Source organism: Anolis sagrei, chromosome 1 (genome assembly GCF_037176765.1).
Source record: "Anolis sagrei isolate rAnoSag1 chromosome 1, rAnoSag1.mat, whole genome shotgun sequence".
In the NCBI taxonomy this organism is placed as follows: domain Eukaryota; kingdom Metazoa; phylum Chordata; class Lepidosauria; order Squamata; family Dactyloidae; genus Anolis; species Anolis sagrei.
Genome location: NC_090021.1, coordinates 88,425,919 through 88,447,936, shown reverse-complemented (window position 1 = coordinate 88,447,936; position 22,018 = coordinate 88,425,919). Strand labels below are relative to the sequence as shown.

The following is a 22,018-nucleotide window of genomic DNA, read 5'->3' as shown; positions in this document are numbered from 1 at the left end:
CACAAGTATAGTGAAGAGAAAATGGAAAAAAAATGTTCTCTTTCTGCTTATAAACCGACCATTAATGTAGTGGGTACCATAATGAGTATCCAGAGAACAAAACTCCTGGCACCTTTAAATTTAAAGCATGGCAAATTCTGCTTCTGGGAAGACAAAGGGAAAATAACTATAAATGCTGAATCCAAAGAAGGAAGTAAAAAATTCTTAAATGCAGCTACCTATTTCTCTACCTACTATGAGAAATAAAATGCTCTCAGCATGAATGAGAAGTAATAGAGCATTAGGCAAAAAGGATAGCAGGGCAACACACAATTTGCAGTACACAGTTAATCCTTCTCTTTTTATCCCTCATTCTTGCCTCTGTACTCTATGACAGGCATAGGAATTTATCCCACCCATCCCCCATTTTAAAACAGTTGTAAACTATTTAGGGAATGAAAAGTGATAGAGCCCACCCCATGATCCAGGAGAATTTTTTGTCACCCCCCATCATGATTCGAAAGGAAAATGTATGAAACAGTCCAAAAAAGGGGGAGGAGGGAGAAGATGGTCAGAGATCATCTCAGGAACTGGGATATACCATTAGAAAACACCTCAAAACATTTGTGATTGAGCTGTGAGAATCACTCACATTGAATTGAATCAGTGATGTGGGCAAATGGGCCATTCTGTGGGCGATCTCCTACCCAACAGTGAGGCCTCGGTACCATAATTTAGCTGCCCAATCCTTGCACCTTTTTCAAAAATTTAAAAGTAAGAAATAGAACTACTTTAGGAGATTACGACTTTTCTTTGGCTTCAATGCTTGAGTTCAATCCTTTGTGATGTTGAAGTAAGACACTTTTTTAAAAAAGGGGGAGGGGAATCCACTTACTTGTGGGATAAGGACAAAATGTATGTTGTTATTGTTTATTCGTTCAGTCGCTTTTGACTCTTTGTGACCTCATGGACCAGCCCACGCCAGAGCTCCTTGTCGGCCATCCCAACCGCCAGCTCCTTCAAGGTCAAGCCAGTCACTTCAAGGATACCAGCTATCTATCTTGCCCTTGGTCAACCCCTCTTCCCTTTTTCTTCCATTTTCTTCAGCATCATTATCTTCTCCAAGCTTTCCTGTCTTCTCGTTATGTGGCTAAAGTACTTCATCGTTGCTTCTAATATCCTTCCCTCCAGTGAACAGTCAGGCATTATTTCCTGGAGCATGAACTGGTTTGATCTTCTTGCGGTCCAATCAGCTGAATTTCCTCTATGTGCAGTAGCAGGAGGAGAAGGGTTTGTTACTGGCACCCTGTACCCATTAATCATAGAAGTAGGAGGGACCAGAAAGAGGAGGCACAGTTGATGTTTCAAACCAGGCTTTGAAGAGACTGACAACTCTAATGTATTGTCCATATGGTCCCTGAGATGAAGCTGCTCTCATGACAGAGCAGGCCTTGCTCCCACACCACTTCATAGGAACTACCATCTCAATCTTATTTAGAATAATGCTTTTAGGGAAGTTGGCAGAACAGGAACTGTCTGTGGGCTCTGCCAGGGAAGGACTAATCCCACTGTTTGGTCCTAGAATAAACAAATGTTGTGAAAATCTCTTTTCTTTCTCTCTTTTCTTTCTTTTCTTGCATTTCTTTGGCTCTCACTTGAGTCTTCTTCCTGTTTTCATTTTAGGTTAGGTTAGAAAATATAAATTTTAATTAGATTAAAGGGCATTTTTAAAATAATGTGCATATACACACACACTCACATTTTCATAATGAACATATGTTTCCTTATTGGCTAAAGAATGTCTATTCACATTTTTCCTGAACTGTACATAATTTTAGTCACTTTCATTTTGAAATGTGTGCATTATATTGTGAGACTTCTGTAATGCTCCATAAACTTTACAGATGTGCACACTTTCAAGGCGAAGTGTGTTTCTTTCTCATAGTGACTCCTGGGAGGTGCAAAGAGTCTTCTCTGGTTGAGACTGTCTAATCCAACAAATGTCTTTTCCATCTGTAGAAACAGCAGAAGGCTGCCACTGTGACAGAATTGGGTTGTAGTGCAACTAGTAGTTGTACCTTCTGCACATGACAAGTTTCTACTCATATAGCCACCATTACTACACGTGTCAATGCCACCTTCAGTTTTTCATTTCTATAGAAGGATTCCTGGGGACTGGCAAAAGTTCTTTCCCTGGCATTTTGCTGTACAGTGAGGCAAGACACTGTAGGTGGTGCTAGTTGGAAATCCTGAAGATTTTATTAAGGTTTTTGGCATCTGGAATGAAAGATTCTCCCATTCTTCATTCTGTTAAAGATAGGTCATTTCATCATTCCTTCCTTCCTTCTCAAATGCAAAGACATAATCTTAGGAAATTAATGGGATTCACATATCATTGCCCTATGCAAATTGCAAATATTTGTTTCTATCTTTTAAATCAAGGGTAGGAATTATTGTCTGTACCCCTCCAGTCGTGGTTGAACCACAAGTTCCAGCAGCCCTAGCCTGCATATACAATTCTAGAAGTTGCAGATCAGCAGTATCTGCATGATTCGGATCCAATATAAATATATGGCATGTGCACTCTCACACACAAGCACATATATACCAAGAGAGAGAGGGGGGGGGGACGACTTAGATCACAGATGCTAGTCTATGTGATGTGCTGGTATTAAGAGACCATATTGGTCATACCACAGACAGTATTAAATGCCAGCCAAATAATGACATGCAATGTGTAGTAGCTATATTTTTGGACATGATATTGAAATAGTATTTGAAATGGGAACAGTGCTCTTTGGAATGGATTATTTTTTCCTCAGCAGTGCTTGGAACATGTTTATTTTATTGTGTTTTGATTTTTTTTGTTTTTGCATATCTTATCTTAAAGTTCTTGTAAAATAAAGTGCATTTCAAATCATGAAATAATACATGATTTTTTTTACAGTTCTGAAAAATATTTCCAGGAATCCTGTTGGGATTTCTGTATGCATAAACATTGTAGTTATGGTGCTTCACAGTGGATTCTGCCCTGACCCCTCCAGACTACACTGGCTGGGATGTTGCCACTGCAATTGATGGGTGTCAGTTCCCTTTTCAATCAGGAAGTAGCCCATCTTCTCTTGTGTGTGATCTCCAGTACAACAGACTGGAGCCCCTGGTGGCGCAGTAGGTTAAACCCCTGTGCCGGCAGGACTGAAGACCGACAGGTTGCAGGTTCGAATCCGGGGAGAGGCAGATGAGCTCCTTCTATCACCTCCAGCTCCTCATGTGGGGACATGAGAGAAGCTTCCCACAAGGATGATAAAAACATCAAATCATCCGGGCGTCCCCTGGGCAACGTCCTTGTAGACGGCCAATTCTCTCACACCAGAAGCGACTTGCAGTTTCTCAAGTCACTCCTGACATGACAAAAAAAAGTACAACAGACTTAAGCAAGAAGCCTATTTGAATTTCCCCTCGCACTGGACTCCCCTTGTATGAGGAGGGGGGTGCGAACTTCAACCACGGCTTCCTAATCAACAGGGGATCAGACCCCCCACCCTCCCGATTGATCACAGCAGCTGGTTCCTGCTAAGTTGATTTCGAGGAGTTTCACAATCCCTATGTAGCTCCAAAATTAGGGGCACAACTCCGAGGCCCCTTCCACACAGCTGAATAAAACCCCACATTTTCTGCTTTGAATTGGAATATACGGCAGTGAGGACTCAGATAGCCCAGTTCAAAGCAGATATTGAGGGATGTTCTGCCTTGATATTCTGAGTTATAGGGCTGTGTGAAAGAGCCCTCAGTTTTGTCAGCATCTCTCTTACCCTCCCTGTTCATTGTTGTTTATAACCTATTTAGTGCTGGATCAACAAAAAGGTCAGACACTTTTCATTTCAGCTCATTTCATTTAAATTCAATAATAATACAGTGAAACTCACTTGGCGAGGGGTGCATTTTTATTGGAGGAAGCATTCTACTTTTTTCAACATTGCAAGCTCACTTCTTTGTTTACTTCTCTCCATAATTTTAATGAGACACTACAAAATCTCTGTTGTGATGTACTTTGAATTGACATTGCCAACAAAGTGATTATGAACAAATTTTGATGTCAATGTTTATATAAAATTGAAGCAAGAATGAAATGGCACACTTTAACAAGAAATCAAAATGTGACCTTGTATATCACTATTGAGTTCAGTAGATGTACCCAGGTTTATAAAGTCCTCCAAATTATTGCATTTTTTGCAGAAGTCATTTAAGGCTGATAAAAGTACATATGAAAGGAATCTAGGAGTCTTAGGCCCCTTCCACACAGCTGAATAAAATCCCATATTTTCTGCTTTGAACTGGAATATTTGGCAGTGTGGACTCAGATATCCCAGTTCAAAGCAGATATTGTGAGATTTTCTGCCTTGATATTCTTGGGTTATATAGCTATGTGAAAGGGCCCTTAGTTGACCAGAAGCTGAACATGAGTCAAATGTATGATGTAGCAGCTTAAAAAGTGGATTTGATTCTAGATTGCACCAGTAGGAGTAAAGTGCCTAGCTCAAGGAAAGTAAGAGTATATTCTGATTTGGTCAAACCTCACAAGGAGTTCTGTGTCCAGTTCTGGGCACCATAGTGAAAGAAGAATACTAAATGCTGGAATATTCACAGTTGAAAGTGACCAAAGTGGTCAAAGCCTGGAAACTATACCTCATTGGGAGTAGCTTGATGGCCCTTATGATCTCTTCCAATTCCTGCTACAGGATCTTGGTTTCTTCAGTTAACAGGATCTTTTATGATCTTACCGATCTTACTACCACAACCCATTAAGGACTAGGCAATTATAGCAATTTGATACCAGTTTAACTATTATGGCTCCCAAGGTCTAAATTAGGGCTATCTTGGATTGCTCTTAAAGACCATTCAGACACACCAACTGACCAGTGAAAAAGCATTGGCAATGGGGGCAGCACCAACATCAGTTGACCCAGATATGTGCCAAGGGTTCGAAGGGCTTTGGGGTGCTCCTGTGTTGTATCTGGGGCAGCTCTGGAGCAGAGTACTCTGGAGTATTTTAGCTTGTGTAGAAACAGCCTTAGTCTATTCCTTGGCCCAGACAGCAGCCATAATTGGGAAAAATTCTGAAATTTTAAATCTGATAAAAAGATCTATAGTCTATTCCTCTATCCATGCCTTGACACACTACTTTCCCAGAAAATGCACCCTCAAATCAGTGGAACAAGCTGCATCCAACTTTATGACATTCCAGATCCTTAGGCCACCCTTCTTAAAAGAAATCCTAATAATATAAGCACAAGATTCCTGTCAATTCCTCAAATCCTTCCTGATCCATTGAGTAATTCTGATCACAACATCACTGAAACACCCTAAACAGCCCTGCTAGTTCTCACAACCATGCAAACATAATGTAAATGTCCCATGAACACCTAAAATTCCTTAGGCGTACCCTTTCTACACACGACTAACATAGAAACCCTTTCCCTCAAATCAATAATCCTCTCCACAGAGAGCCTACAGTGTTCTTCCATGGCATCAAACATTGACTTATTCTTGGTTGCCCTATGACAAGAAATCATCTGAATAATGAATTAACCTCATACCCTCTTTTGCCCGGATTTAAGCTTAGGGAACCATTTAAGAACAGTACTTAACTTTTAGCATCAAATGTAAGAATTCAAGGCAGCCTTCTGAATAGAACACTTCTTTAAAATAACCAATATTTAAATGAGAAAATAATATATTGTGATTAATATCAGGAAAGCTAATCTGACAAACTGTGAATTCAGAAGTATCATCTTCTCCTCTCCCCATTCTATGGCTATCAGTGGTTATTGAGTATCAGTTGTTTGGTTTCGTTAAAACCCATATAGACAAGGTGTGCTGGTAGGAGCAGTATGGAGGCCAATACAGGACTCATTATGTACCTCATGGGGTGGGAAGAAGAGGAAGACAGAACTGTCAAGAGAACAGCAGTGAAGCAGAGGGTGCAAATTTATCCTCTTGACTTGAGCTAGTTGAGGTTTGCCAGATACTGTAGTCAGAGAAGGAAATGCTGAGCTGTGGAAGAGGGTCAGAAAGGAGCAGAGGGCATGTCTCCAGAACTTGATTGTAAGTGTTTGTCTGAAAGTTTGCTTCCCTGCTAGAATTAAGAGATATCTTCTGGGGAGCCTTAACCTGTTGATGAGTCTTGAAGGGCAAAAGAGGTATTCAAACCCCAGAGGAGCAGGAGATAAAGAAAAGCTAGGAGTGCTGACAAGACTAAGAATGCCCAAGGGTGTCTAATGCTGAGTCCATCAATGCCTTTTTGCACACAACCACCCAGTTGGTATATGTGAGTTTGCTCCATTTTTAAAACCTTCCCTCCCCATTTCCCTTTCTCTTTTAGGTCTTGTTTTCATCCTGCAAATGCTTACCTCATGCTGCAGCTACTGGCCTGCTCCATATAGAGACACACCTTGCCACCATGAAGCCTGGTAAATAATATCCATATACTGAAAATGCCATCCACAGTAGTGCTCTCACATTAACACCCACCTAGATGAAAAAGGCAGGCAACCAATTCCCCCAGGTTCTGTCTACTTCACACCTAATCAACAACTTCTTCTCTTTCTCATCCAACTCCTCTTTATCATTTCCCTCCAAATCACAGGAAAGTGGAGTGAAGTCATCCACATATTCACCATGAAAGATTTTGTCCCTAGTGGACTGTAATAAAAAGTCCCCCAAGGGAAGTGTATGTTCCACATATGGAATAGTACCACAAGGGACTGTACTGCATCTACTACTGGTAGCCTGTTACATGCCTATGAAATCCCCACAAAGCCATTGTGAGGTGTGGGGCCATTTGGAATGCCAAGGAGACATTTGAGATTGCCCTAAATGTAAACTATGCATTATGGGAAGTCTACCTACTATGAGACTCAACAGGTAATTGTCCACTTGAATACACCAGAACCCTTAGGGCCAATTAGATGAACTTTTAAAGATCATGTTAGTGTCAGGAATATGGTCCCCTGATACAGTCTCAGTATCAGCCACTGTGGCATTGGAACTCTTCCACATTCCCAAGTAAAACATAATTCTCATATCACATCTATTTTTCAGATCTTTTAAGTGAGTCAAAATCAATTTAATAAGAGTTACCCTGTCATCAGATTTGGTGTCCCATTGAACTTGGACTACAAACTGTTTAGGCAGCACCTGTATCTTCTTCAGAGCTCTGAGTCTTGCAGGGTTCTTCTGGTTTGGATGCCAACACAGATAGGCCCTCTGCTCTAGTACCTTGTGCCGCATAGGTCCGTATCTGCATTCTGGTGTAGTATTACTGCTCTGCTACCTGAAGTTGTCCATCGGTAACACCTGGGCGGCTGACGGAGTAGTCACACAGATTCTCTGGAAATGGTCTTCCCCAAGGACTTTATTTTATTTAAATTATATCTATTATTTCCAAATTTGTATATATGCATACACAGTAACTTATGCAGAATGACTATTATGTACAGAAACTGCTGAGCACTAGGGATTTTCAAATTGCCCTTAATTGGTTCAGTGGGCCTTGCTTGTTTATTTTATGTTTTTTTTCCCATTCATTTATTTTATTTATATTCCATTTTTCTCTCAGCATGGGACTTAAGCTGCCTTGTGTCTGAATAAGTGTTTTCATCAGTGGAATAATTCACTGAATGGATAAATATAGTCCTTTCCCTTGCCATCAATAGATTTTCTGCAGAATTTTTCAGATTATTTTATTTCAGTGTGTATAATTTTGAAGGTGCATCAATAATGTACATAATTTATGCCCATTGTAAAATAGTTCAAAGTACACAGAAAGCTGCATGTCTCTCCTGCTTGCTGCTTTGTTTTGTGATTATAGAACAAGGAGGGGGGAGTGAATTTAAATGTAGAATTATAGGTATCCAAGTGAGACAAATATCTGTTTATCTGATGAAGAGTGGTCTGATGCTTATCAGTTAAACACTTCATTGGGGCCCAGGAAATATAATATTCTAAAAAAAAATAAATAGCAGATTTCAGGACTTTTCTTCATTCTCTTTTCCCTTTGCAGTTGAAATATTCAGCAATCAGCAGTAATTTATCTGTTTACGTGTTTATATAAACCTGCCTTACAGTATGTTTTTTTTCTACATGTGCATGACCTGTTAGGAAGAAAATACTCAGAATATATACATATAAAGAGAGAGAACATTTTATTCCAGAGATTAGTTCAACACATTCTGACTGAAAAATATTTACACTGCAAAGGCTCTTGAAGTTGACAGTATTGAACAACTGGCCAAATACTACCACGAGGTAGATGTGGAGGTCTAGCACTGAAAGCTGACTTCTGTTAACATTAACAGTCCCCATTTCAGCAAGAGATTTACTGGTAAAAAATTATTTAAAACAGTAAAATAAGTTTAAGCATCAAAACATTTTTTACTTGGCAACAATGTGACACAAGGCCTCATGAGGAAGGCATCCCACAAAGAGTGTACCCCTGCAAAGAAAGTCCTCGCCTACATTCTCCCAAAATATATTCCTCTCCACCTTGGATGGATACAAATGGAGGCTGCTCTAATGGATCTTAATCCTCAAACTTGCATATATAAAAGGGGATGTACCTTCAGATACCAAGGTTTCAAGGCATTTAGAGCTTCAAATATTATCACCAGCTCACAGAGTTGTGATTACAAGCATATTGGCAGCTGAGATATATTTGTAGTCAGTAAATTACATCAGTGGATTCGGGTGGATGTGTTTATACAATGTGCAGCATAACTTGTAGGTCAGCTACATTCAAAGTGGCAGGAATAAGTAGCTAGCTACTCTACTAGCTGTTGCCAGTAAACAAGAATCGGCACTAGAGTAGTTTGCTTGTTTCCTAGGGCCTGCTGCAAACTTCTGACATCAACCCTTCCTTTGGGAAAAAGTCCACAAAGCACTGCACTTATTCAGACTTGCCATTTCCATTTAGGCATGTGTAAAACACACCACTATAATCAACTGACCTGCTAGGAAAACAAAATGCAGCTCCCTTGCTGCAAGTGAGAGCAGGACTGGAGGTAGTTGTGGGTGATAGTGATTATTTGTTTCCTGACTGGATCTACACTGCCATATAATGCAGTTTAGGTATGCAGATTAACTGCATTGTACTGGATTGTATGAGTCTACACTGTATGATGATGTAGATCCAGCCTCAGGTGGGACCTTGAGGAAAACCTTTCGAGTCTGCTTTTTTACTCTTTCTCCCTTAGGGTCTGAAACCATTCTTGGCAGCCCTGCTGATAGAGTATAAACTTGTGACTAAACATGCAGACACTTTCAGAGCTGAAATTCTGCTTAATCGCTTACATATTGTACTGTGTTTTGCCTAGCACCTTAAAACATATTTCTTATAAATAGTACAAATTTAATGTATACTTTGGAGTGGGATCTGATTGATTGATATAGCGTGTATACTGTGCCAGAACAAAAATGTATTTTCCCGGGAGTGTTTTTTTTTTTTTGCCTCCATTCTTCAGAACAGCCCTATCAGCACCTGGAGACACCTTTTTACACATTTCCTAATAAATGAAATTTTTGAGATGAAGTTAGGTAACATTTTGCCTGGGAGCATTTTCTTTTATTGATTTTCCCGCCCTCCTCACTTATAAAGACAAGTCAGTAAAGATTTATGATTACTACTCCTAGGGGAATCCTTCACTTCTATAACTTTCAACCTTAAAGAGACATTCATGGGTATAATAAGTGTATAAAATGTTTGTGGAATAAATGCTATCTGAACAATTACCTATATAAATTTCATTGGAAAGGACTTAAATATTAATACATTTACTGCTATATTTGAAGATCAGGGCTTATTTATCAGATTATACGTTAGTTTATTGAACTATTTTTTTAAATGTGTTTCTCTTTCTTTGATTTCTTCTAGTAAATGCATAGAAGTAGATAAAACCTGAGAATATCCCAAGAGATTGCAAGAGATGGCGTCAAGAGCTGAATGACAGAAGACATGAGATTATAAAACCTTCCAGAGGCATGCAGAGGAAGTACTCCATCAAAGGACTTGGTGTCACAAATGGATGGTGAAGCAGCAGCTCCCCCTGTGGTCAGAAAGGAGTGGAATCAAGCATACCCTCATGTAGCTGGAATGTTAAATTGCCTCTGTGTCTGTCTATATAAGTTGCATGTGTAATTGGCATTGAATGTTTGCCATGTACACGTGCATTGTTATCCACCCTGAGTCCCCTGCGAGATGAGAAGGGCAGAATATAAATACTGTAAATAAATAAATAAATAAATAAATAATAATCATTAAAATATTTTCATGATGTGGTAGATATAATTTATAGAATGATCCTTCTCTGGATGCATCTACACTGTAAAATTTACACCACTTTAACTATCATGCCATCATATTTCCAATTTCTATGTGTGGTTTTGAAAGCTGGAAAATTACGAAGGCTGATAGGATAGCAATGCCATTCACCTGGTGCTGTGGTGCTGGAGAAGAGGTCTTCAGATACCATGTACTGCTAAAAAGATGAATAAAGGAGTCCTAGAGCAAATCAAGTCTTAACTCTCCCAAGTAACCAAGATGACTGAACTGGCTGTTTTACTTAGGCCATATCAAGAGAAGACAAGAATGCTTGGCTGGGTAGAAGGCAGCAGGAAAAGAGGAAAACTATGCTATTGATTGATAAATTGTACAATCTCATGAGACGGGGTCCAAATCAGCGGCATACACTGGTTGATCTTCTCTTTGGTGATGGAGCTCACTGGGGCTCCATCACAAAAGGGAAGTTCAACTGGTGTATACCACTGCAGAGGCAACACAGGAATACTCCTGTGTCCCATTGAGATCAATGTGTGGAAGTTGGTTGGCTGATGCCCCCCCCCCTCCAATGTGGTGAGGCAACTGGTGAGTTGGGTGATGTGAGGTGTGGGGGGATGGGTTCTTCACAATCCTTGACTAGTACTGCTGGAATTGCCACAATCTGTGGTGATTCTGGCAGCACATTTGATGAAGTTATGGGTTTGTAAGAGCTGAACTGTTGATAATAGGGTGACTTTGAGGTCTCTCATTCATAGCTTGACTATAAATCAGAGTTAACAACAAATAATCTTCAAAGGGAATACCACCAAAATGAGTGTATGCATCTATCCATTTCTTGAGGGTGTGAAGAAATCTTGCTTGGTCTTGACGAGACAAACCATTTCATCCTCCATGAGAGTTTTTGTCCTGACAACAGAAGTCTCAAAAATGTGACCAGCTAATCATGGATAGAAAGCCAGAAAAGGAGTGAATAAATGCCTATATATTAGAGGATGGAAATGAGTAGCATGTTCAACCCACAAAAGCATTCTATTTATTTAACAAATCCAGCTGAAAGATCTTTAAAAAAACTGAACAGCTCTTCTATTATTTATATTGTATTATGTTACAGTTAACAATAAGGTAAAGGTGTGATAACATAACAGCCTTACTGATGTTTACAAAAATAGCCTCGTATCTCATCCACCTCTTGTGCTTTTTCAAAACCTTTCTGCCTCATAGACACAATCTTCTTTCCTTCATTCTTATCCATGAGTCAGAGCAGACCTACAAAAAAAGAATGCTGCATCCATTTTTGAGTAGAAACGTCAGTGTGCTGTTTGTTAATGCTTCTTTCCAGCTGTTCAGAAGCCCAGTAGATACAAAGAAGTAATATGGTTTTGCCAAGCATATGAGAGACATCAGGAGGTGCGAGTGCAGAGCGTAAGGGACATATAGCCCATGCTCAGTGGGACGTCTGGGGGCAGAGAACTGAGTAAAGCCAGAGTATCCAGCATAAATCAGAGCAATTTGAAGAACCAAAGTACTGTGAATGGAGAAAATGCACAAACTCACTCTGGCAAATTAAACGAATAAACAACTGGGCATGATCTGACAACTTTAAGCATGAGTTGCTCTCCTCCTGAAATCTCTCCTACGGAAAGAGACCAAAGACAAACCTTGGCTGTACCATATCTGTTTTTAAAAATTGAAATAAAAAGATATCCTTTGAAATTTAATATAGTATTTATCCATTAGCTTGGGAGTATTCCTAGATACATTTTCTGTCACGTTCAGTGCTTGATACCAGCTTCAATTTGTGTTCTTCTACATGGGGATAATTATCCATAGCTGTCCATGCATTTATATCTCCCCAGCTAGACTACTGTAATGGATTTAACATGAAGCTTTCAAGGGAGATGATTAGGAAGCTGCTTCCAGTGTTAAATGTAGCAGCAAGATTGATGACCAGCATATGAGAGAAGCCTCCCCTCAGGATTACAAAACACCCAGGTGTCCCCTGGGCACCGGCATTCCCTGGGCAACGTCTTTGTAGATGGCTGATTCTCTCACTCCAGAAGTGACTAGAAGCGACTTGCAGCATGCAAACAAACAAGCCAACCAACTGACCTTTTCAGGACCAACTATGACAATTATCTCAATCAACATCAAAGACATGTCAGCAGTCAGGGGTCTGAGCAGGTGTCCCCCAGCTTCACCATCTGGTAACAACCCTCCAGGAAGGACCGGAGCCATGACAGAGCTGTGCCCCCAAGACCCATCCCAGAGAGCCGCCCCAGAGGGATACCATGGTCAATTGTATCGAAAGCTGCTGAGATGTCCAAGAGAACCAATGGGGTCACACTCCCCCTGTTCAGCTCCCTGCAGAAGTCATCCACCAAGGTGACCAAAGCCATCTCGGTACGATGACCAGGCCTAAACTCAGACTGTGACTGATCCAGATAATCGATGTTCTCAACTTCAGAAAGGCAGATTGGACTAAATTCTCAGACAAAATCATATTGGTCACCCCACTCCCTGAGAAATACAAGCACTTCATTGAAATAGTAAAAACCTGCTCACAGCCTCTATACCAAGAGGCTACAAAACAAACTACCTTCAGGGCATTACTCCCAAAACACCTGCCTTGTTGGAAGACTATTACAGGCTCCACAATGAAGACCATTTAGTGAGAAAACTCTTCAGGCAGAGCAGAACATTTTGTCCTCCATCTCTGAAGCAAATAAAGAACAGTGGATAAAGCTGATAACAGAAGTCGACATGGGCAGGAGCTGTCAGAAGGCATGGAGGCTGTTAAGGCAGTTGAGCAACGATCCCTCAAAAACTGATACCCATGCCAACTTAATGGTAGATCATGTTGCGCAGAAGCGGATTTTAGCCAGGTCCAATGCAACAGACACACAGGCAAGAGGAAAAGAGAACTGAAAAACTTTACTCTTATCAGCAGAAGCAAAAATAAACTTGCAGTGTTGCATACAAAATCAAACAGTGCAACAAACTTACATAGGTTTTGTAAGTAACACAGAATAAGGCTTCTTCATCTTCTTTCAAATGAGAGAGCAAAACATAAACCTTGAGTAAACAGGTATTCCAGGATAGCAAAGAGCATCGCTGTTACAGCATAGCAGCGTTACAACATATTGCATTTCCTTCAGAGCAGCATATTGCTTCTCCATACTGTATTCTAAAATCCATACAGTTATACCCCATCAGATGTGACCCAAACATGCTGGCTGACCTACATTACCAGCCGCACATAATAATTAACATCATAACATTTTTCTTTAACACACACACATACGCTTGATCCTGCTATGACTTATTGTAACAGATCAGATAGCACATCAACTTCTGAAGAATGGGAAACCCAACTTTTACACCAAAGTAGGAAGGAAATCAATAGTCAGACAGGCAGAAAATGAGAACAACAACCTTCATGAGCCTTTTACATCTACTGAATTGGACATGGCCTTCAATAAATGTAAAAATGGCAAAGCAGTTGGCCTGGTCTACGGATAGAACAAATTAAGAACTTTGGTCCAAAAGCAAGGTGCTGGGTGATGAAGCTGATGAACAACTGCATTGCATCCTGTTAGATCCCCAAAATCTGGAGGAGAGCAAGAGTAACCATCTTGAAACCAGGCAAAGACCGCAATGTCCCAAAAAGCTATAGACCAATCTCCTTGTTGTGCCATCTTTACAAAGTTTTGCAGAGACTTATTCTGTATAGGATCATGTGGACAGACCCATTTATGATCCCACAGCAAACTGCCTTCAGGAAAGGCAAAAGCTGCACATCATAAGTGTTGAACCTGACTCAGCACATAGAAGACGGTTTTGAAAGGAAGCAGATTACAGGAGCTATCTTATAGACCTGTCAGCAGGCTATGACACTGTAAATCATCTTCTCCTGGGGAAAATTTATAATATCACAAAGGACTACCATCTCACCCGCCTCATAGGAAATCTGCTCCAAAACAGGAGCTTTTTTGTTGAATTCCTAGGCCAGGGAAGCAAATTGCAAAAACAGAAGAAAGGCCTGCCTCAGGGGAGCGTGCTTGCTCCAGCAATGTTCAACATTTACACAGATGATCAGCCACTGCCAGAAGGGACAGAGAATTTATCTATGCTGATAATCGTGCCATCACCACTCAAGCAGGGAGCTTTGAGATGGTTGAATAGAAGCTCTTCAAAGCTTTACGTGCTCTTACTACCTATTACAGACAAAACCAGCTGATTCCTAATCCATCTAAGACACAGACATGTGCTTTTCATCTTAAGAACAGACAAGCATCTTGAGCTCTGAGGATTACCTGGGAAAGAATCCCACTGGAACATTGCAGCACACCCAACTACCTGGGAGTAACCCTGGACCATTCTCTGACCTACAAGGAGCACTGCCTGAATACCAACCAAAAAGTGAGTGCTAGAAACAATATCATACAAAAGCTGACTGGCACAACCTGGGGATCACAACCAGATACAGTGGAGACATCTGCCCTTGCACTTTGCTACTCTGCTGCTGAGTTCACATACCCAGTGTGGAACACATCTCACCATGCTAAAACAGTCGATGTAGCTCTTAATGAGACATGTCGCATTATCACAGGCTGTCTGCACCTTACGCCGCTGGAGAAATTACACTGTCTAGCTGGTATTGCACATCTGACACCCACAGGGAAGTAGCAGCCGATAGTGAAAGGACCAAGGACTGTCATCACTGGCACACTCCCTGTTTGGATATCAGCCAGCACGCCAATGCCTTAAATCAAGAAATAGTTTTCAAAGATCTACAGAGATACTCGCAGGAACATTTCAGCAAGCGAGAGTCCAAAATGGCAGGCTAAAACCCAGCACCTCAATCTATGGTTGATACCAAATGAGAGGCTCCCTCCTGGGCAAACAGAAGACTGGACAACTTGGAAGGTGCTGAACAGACTGCACTCTGGCACCACGAGATACAGAGCCAACCTTAAGAACTGGGGTCACAAAGTGGAGTCCAGAACAGGCGAGTGTGGAGAAGAGCAAACTACAGACCACCTATTACAATGCAGCCTGATCCCTGCCACATGCACAATGGAGGACCTTCTTATAGCAAGGGAGGCACTCCAAGTGGCCAGCTTCTGGTCAAAAGGCATTTAATAGAATGCCAAGTTTTTAAACTTTGTGTTTTCTCAAATACATTGGTTTGCTCCTGATACAATAAATAAATCAGCATATCATGTCGGCCACACATAACACCAATCTTAAAGAAGATTCAGTTACTGACATTTTGCTTCCAATTTGAAATCAAGGTACATTCAAAGCCCTGAATAGCTTGGCATCTCAGTTCTTGTAATAACACCTTGCCCAATAACAGTTGGTGTGGCACTGCTTCATATCCCTTTAAAGAAATGCCATATTATGTAGGGAGATGGAGAGGATCTTCTTCTTTGTCATGGCATCCTATTTTATAGTATGCCGTCCCATTGGAGGACAACTAACATTAATTTCCTTCATGTTTTAATTAAAGCCGTACATGGTTTTGACTGTTTTAGGCTAGCCTATTGTCTTAACTTGAACTGTTTAATATGGTTTTTTTTCCCGGACACAAGGCTTCACAGCAAGATCACATGAAGCCAAGTGGGAATGTTTTGTCACCAGTGATTGGATATGGATATCACTTTGAGCCCTGCTGATAGCTTCTGGTTACTGGCTGTACCATCATTCACCTCAGTGATTTTGCAGCTAGGGATGTGTTCTCCATACTGTATTTATTTCTTTTTTCTCTAGTTTTGCTCTGACCTGCATTCCTGCTTCTAATAGGGATAATATTTTCCAACCAGCAGACTCTATCAAATTCACTTGCAAATTGGAGAATAGCCAGACCTCACCTGGAGTACTGTGTCCAATCCTGGGTACCATGGTTCAGGAAAGTATTGACAAGCTGGAAGGTGTCCAGAGGAGGGTGACCAATATGATCAAAGATCTGGAAGCCAAGCCTAGAGAAGATGATGTTAAGAGGGGGCATGGTAGCCATGTTAAAAAAATCCAATAGGATGTCATATTGAGGAGAGGACAAGCTGGTTTTCTACTGTTCTAGAGACTAGGTTACGGAGCAATGGATTCAAATTGCAGGAAATGAAATTCCACCTGAATATTTGAAAGAACTTCCTGACATTAAGAGTTGTCAGTGGAATACACTGCCTCACAGTGTGATGGGAGTCTCCGTCTCTGGAGTTTTTAAAACAGAGTTTGGACAGCCATCTATTGGGAATGCTTTGATTGTGTGTTCCTGTATGAAAAGGGGTTGGAGTGGATGGTCCTTTGTGGTCTCTTTTAATGCTATGATTCCATAAAAGCACAATTTCTCTTTACATTTCTTTAAGTTGATTTGTGTTTTCAAGGCATGGTTCTATGTCAGATGTCCAGGGCTGCATTCAGCATGACAAACAGGAGTCCTCAGGAAGACACCAGGGTTCGATTAAGATCTCCAAGCTCTGTCATATTTTAGAAGGCATATAGTATATGCTTATTATTTTAACAATCTGTTTTGGATTTATAGACTCATTGAATTATTTCATAATCTATGACAATAAATGGTACTTTTAGGTCTCCCTTGAAAGTTTCAGGTAGCCCTTGTTCTGCTCTCCTACCATTGGCAAAGATATTTTTATTTACACAAAAGCTGGAAAGAAAACTCAAAGAAATGGTAAATTCTGAATGCATGGATTGTGCTCCATGAACAGTAAGGTTGATTTAGAACTCCCAAACCTGGTGAGAAGCATGGAATGAGAAGATGAGGCAATTAGACAAGGGAGAGGAGGTGAGTAGGTAAACATCATATCAGACTCTACTACATGGACCTAGGAAGCTTCACTTTCATTATAAAAAACAATTCCTGCCCATGACCAACTTTTTATAGCTACTATTTATTGCCTCCACTCCAATAGTGTGGCACTAAATGATGGCAAGGGGGAAAAGGCTCCTTGCTCGTCTTTCACAACATATGTGATTTATTCCTTCTAAGTATCTATATTTATGGTGAGCTCACTGACTCTTTTACCTGTGTACTAAGTATGCTTGCCAAAGGCACAAATCACTTCATTTCTGAATAGGGACTGCTGAAAAACAGATCATATTAGATTAACATTGCTATATTAACATGCTGTATTTTTTATAAAAGGAAAAAAATCGCAATTTGTGCTTTTGAAAACTTTCTGGATCTTGTTCCTACTGGCTGAATTGTTTTCCCACAAAAACTCTGAAATACTGTTTTATATCTATCTATGGTCAAATTGATTGCTGCTGCCGCCAAAGTAATTACAGCAGTAGTATTAGTTATTATTATTTGTTGGCAGGAATTTTGTTGAGGACTTATGTTTCCATAAGTTGACTTGCTTGTGGGAATTGGATGTAGGCAGTTCTGTAACATCTGTATCCAAGGGCTGCTGTTATGTTACTATGTAGGGGAGCCAGAGAAGACTAGTGTGCAATGGGATCCCCCCTCGATGGACTGTCACCTTGTCGTGGTGAGGGGGCTTGCGTGTTCCGATGAACCTGTGGGCACAACAACTGGAGTCGTGCACTCCCAGGAGTGGCCGCGGGGGAGGTCCCAGACCAAGCACAGTCCGAAGACCCAAAGACCTCAACGGCGGAGCAGGCGGAGGATAACATGGCACATGTTACAACGGCTGCGAAGGCGGAAGAAGGCTGCAACAGACTGAGAAGCCATGGTCATTGTGTTAAACTACATCACCAGTGGAACCTCATCTGTGAAGACTGTGTGTTGTTCAGTTGTGCACTGACCTCCACACATTAAAAAAACCCACGCACAGGCGTCTTCCAAAGAAAATAAAAACCAAGCAACCAAAGTCCCATGGCGATCAGCGAGTGGCGACGGGGGCAGGACTGTGAAATCTGGAAGCCCCTAGTCACAGACTGGCACATGGGCGGTGGGTACGGACTCAGTCGCTCTACCTCAAGGTCCGAGGCAGTTGAGTAGTTCGGCAGCTGTATCCGCGACTGAGCAGCCCTATTGAGGACCCACTCTGCTCACCCCACATGGGGAGGGGGCTAGAAAAGGTGCCCCAAACATAGTCTGCCTCACTTATCCCTGACTGGACTGCCGCGTCCAGTGGGGTCACCATCCTGCGGCCAAAAAAGAAAAATGAACTTCGGTACGTGGAACGTACGGACTCTGATGGACAACAGTGACAGTGAACGCCCCGAACGCAGAACTGCCATCATTGCAAGGGAGCTGGGACGCTTCAACATCGACATAGCAGCCCTTCAGGAGACCCGGAGAGCAGGAGAGGGACAGCTGAAGGAAGAAAAAGGAGGCTACACCTTCTTCTGGAAGGGACTGCCCGAAAAAGACCAAAGAATGCACGGAGTTGGCTTTGCCATCAGGAATGATCTGGTGAAACATCTGTCCGAAGCACCCACTGGCATCAACGAACGACTCTCAACCCTCCGAATTGATCTTGCCAAAAACCAACGGGCAACCATCATAAGTGCCTATGCACCAACACTAGACGCTGATGAAGACATCAAGGAGAAATTCTACTGTCAGCTGGACAACGTCCTATCGGGGATACCTAAGGAGGACAAAATCATTCTCCTGGGGGACTTCAATGCAAGAGTCGGGCGAGACTTCGACCTGTGGCCAGGCACCATAGGAAAAGACGGGGTTGGAAACAGCAACTCGAATGGCATCCTGCTTCTCACCAAATGTGCGGAGCACAACCTTGTCATCACCAACATGCTCTTCCGCCAGAAAAACAAGTTCAAGACATCATGGAAGCACCCACGGTCAAAGCATTGGCACCTCTTAGACTATGTAATCACACGTGCCAGAGACCGCCATGACGTACTCCTCACAAGAGCCATGACAGGTGCTGACGACTGCTGGACCGACCACAGGCTAATCCGATCCACGATGGCTATCAAGATTGCCCCCAAGCGCAGACTCCAAGGAAGAAAGACAAGGCGCAAAATGAACACCCAAGCCCTTCAAGAGCCCTCCAGGCGAGCCCATCTCCAAACAGCACTCAAGGACCATCTACCCACAGTACACCCCGAAAATGTTGAGGAACACTGGAACAAACTGAAGACCTCCATCATCCAAGCCTGCGAAGAAACTATTGGATACCAAGCCAAGAAACATCAAGACTGGTTTGACGAAAATGACATCGAGATCCAACAGCTAATCGACAAGAAAAGGAAAGCCTTCCAAATATGGCAGAGAGACATCAACTGTGCTGCTAAGAAAAAGATCTACGCCAGTGCAAAAGCTGAGGTCCAAAGAAGGACAAGAGAACTCAAGAACATCTGGTGGACAAAGAAGGCTGAAGAAATCCAACACCTGGCAGATACCCATAATGCTCAAGGATTTTTCAAAGCCACAAAGGTCATCTATGGGCCAAGAAACCATGGCATACAGCCTCTACGCTCATCAGACGGAACCAAACTCCTGAAGGACCAAAAGTCAATTGCACTACGTTGGAAAGAACACTACCAAAGCCTCCTAAACCGCAGCTCCAGTGTGGCCGAAGAGGTCCTCTCACAAATCCCGCAACAACAAACCAGGGATGAGCTTGCAGCACTGCCTAGTTTGGAAGAAGTCAGCAATGCCATCAGCCAACAAAAGAACAACAAAGCCAGCGGACCGGATGGGATCCCTGCTGAAATCTTTAAAGAGGGAGGACCTGCGCTGACACACCAACTCCACCAGCTCATAGAAAAAGTGTGGGTGACCAAGAAAATCCCAGCAGACTTCAAGGATGCCACCATCACCACCCTCTTCAAAAAAGGGGAAAGAACAGACTGCGGAAACTATCGAGGTATCTCCCTTCTAACCTCCGCTGGGAAAATCCTCGCAAGAATCCTTGCAAACCGCCTTCTGCCCCTCTCAGAAGACACCCTCCCAGAATCCCAGAACGGCTTCCGCCCCTCCAGAGGAACTGTGGACATGATCTTCACTGCACGACAACTCCAAGAAAAATGCAGGGAACAAAACCAACCTCTGTACATGGCATTCATCGACCTTGCAAAGGCATTCGACACAGTGAATCGCAGCGCTCTCTGGACCATCCTCCAAAAAATCGGGTGCCCAAGCAAATTTGTGAACATCCTGCGGCTCCTCCACGATGACATGATGGCAACAGTCTTGGATAGCAATGGCTCCCAAAGTGACCCATTTAAGGTGGAATCGGGTGTCAAACAGGGATGTGTTATTGCCCCAACTTTATTCTCCATCTTCATCGCCATGATACTACACCTTGTTGATGGGAAGCTTCCCACCGGAGTGGAAATCATCTATCGGACAGACGGCAAGCTATTTAACCTCAGCAGACTGAAAGCCAAAACCAAGGTCACAACAACATCTGTTATAGAACTCCAGTATGCTGATGACAATGTTGTCTGTGCGCATACAGAAGAAGATCTACAAGCCACTCTCAACACCTTTGCAGAAGCATACACAAAGCTTGGCCTGTCACTGAACATCGAGAAAACCAAAGTGCTTTTCCAGCAGTCACCAGCCGCCCCCTCTCCAATGCCAGAGATACAGCTTAATGGCGTAACATTAGAAAATGTCGACCATTTCCGCTACCTTGGCAGCCACCTCTCCACCAAAGTCAACATCGACGCCGAAATACAACACCGCCTGAGCTCTGCCAGTGCAGCATTTTCCAGAATGAAGCAGAGAGTGTTTGAGGACCGGGACATCCGTAGGGAGACCAAGGTGCTTGTCTATAAAGCTATTGTCCTCCCAACCCTGCTATATGCCTGTGAGACATGGACTGTCTACAGACGTCACATGCAGCTCCTGGAACGATTCCATCAGCGCTGCCTCCGGAAAATCCTGCAAATCTCCTGGGAAGACAAGCGGACAAACGTCAGCGTGCTGGAGGAAGCAAAGACCACCAGCATTGAAGCAATGGTCCTCCAACATCAACTCCGCTGGACAGGCCACGTTGTCCGGATGCCTGACCACCGTCTCCCAAAGCAGTTGCTCTACTCCGAACTCAAGAACGGAAAACGGAATGTTGGTGGACAGGAAAAGAGATTTAAAGATGGGCTCAAAGCCAACCTTAAAAACTCTGGCATAGACACTGAGAACTGGGAGGCCCTGGCCCTTGAGCGCTCCAGCTGGAGGTCAGCTGTGACCAGCAGTGCTGCAGAATTCGAGGAGGCACGAGTGGAGGGTGAAAGAGAGAAACGTGCCAGGAGGAAGGCGCGTCAAGCCAACCCCGACCGGGACCGCCTTCCACCTGGAAACCAATGCCCTCACTGCGGAAGAAGATGCAGAGCAAGAATAGGGCTCCACAGCCACATGCGGACCCACAAGGAAACCCATGATGGAAGACCATCTTACTCGTCCAACGAGGGATCGCCTAACAACAATAACAACAGCAATGGGATCAATGCACATTGGGGCCAATGCACATCAGAAGCAAAAATATTGATCCTGTTGGGCATTAGGACACTGTTTAAGGAGCACCAATGCTCATTGGTAAAGCCTGTTGTACATAGAACCATAGAATCATAGAATCAAAGAGTTGGAAGAGACCTCATGGGCCATCCAGTCCAATCCCCTGCCAAGAAGCAGGAATATTGCATTCAAATCACCCCAGACAGATGGCCATCCAACCCCTGTTTAAAAGCTTCCAAAGAAGGAGCCTCCACCACACTCTGGGGCAGAGAGTTCCACTGCTGAACAGC

General features: G+C 42.6%; 1 long non-coding RNA gene across 1 annotated transcript in view; it reads left to right on the top strand.

Moving 5' to 3' along the window:
• The window catches only part of LOC132762055 (uncharacterized), a 124,217-nt gene extending 113,968 nt beyond the window's left edge, over window positions 1-10,249 (top strand). Inside the window, exon 4 of the long non-coding RNA XR_009630071.2 lies at window positions 9,908-10,249. This is a non-coding gene — a long non-coding RNA (uncharacterized lncRNA). The remainder of the gene's footprint in view (window positions 1-9,907) is intronic.
• Window positions 10,250-22,018: the final 11,769 nt, after the last annotated feature.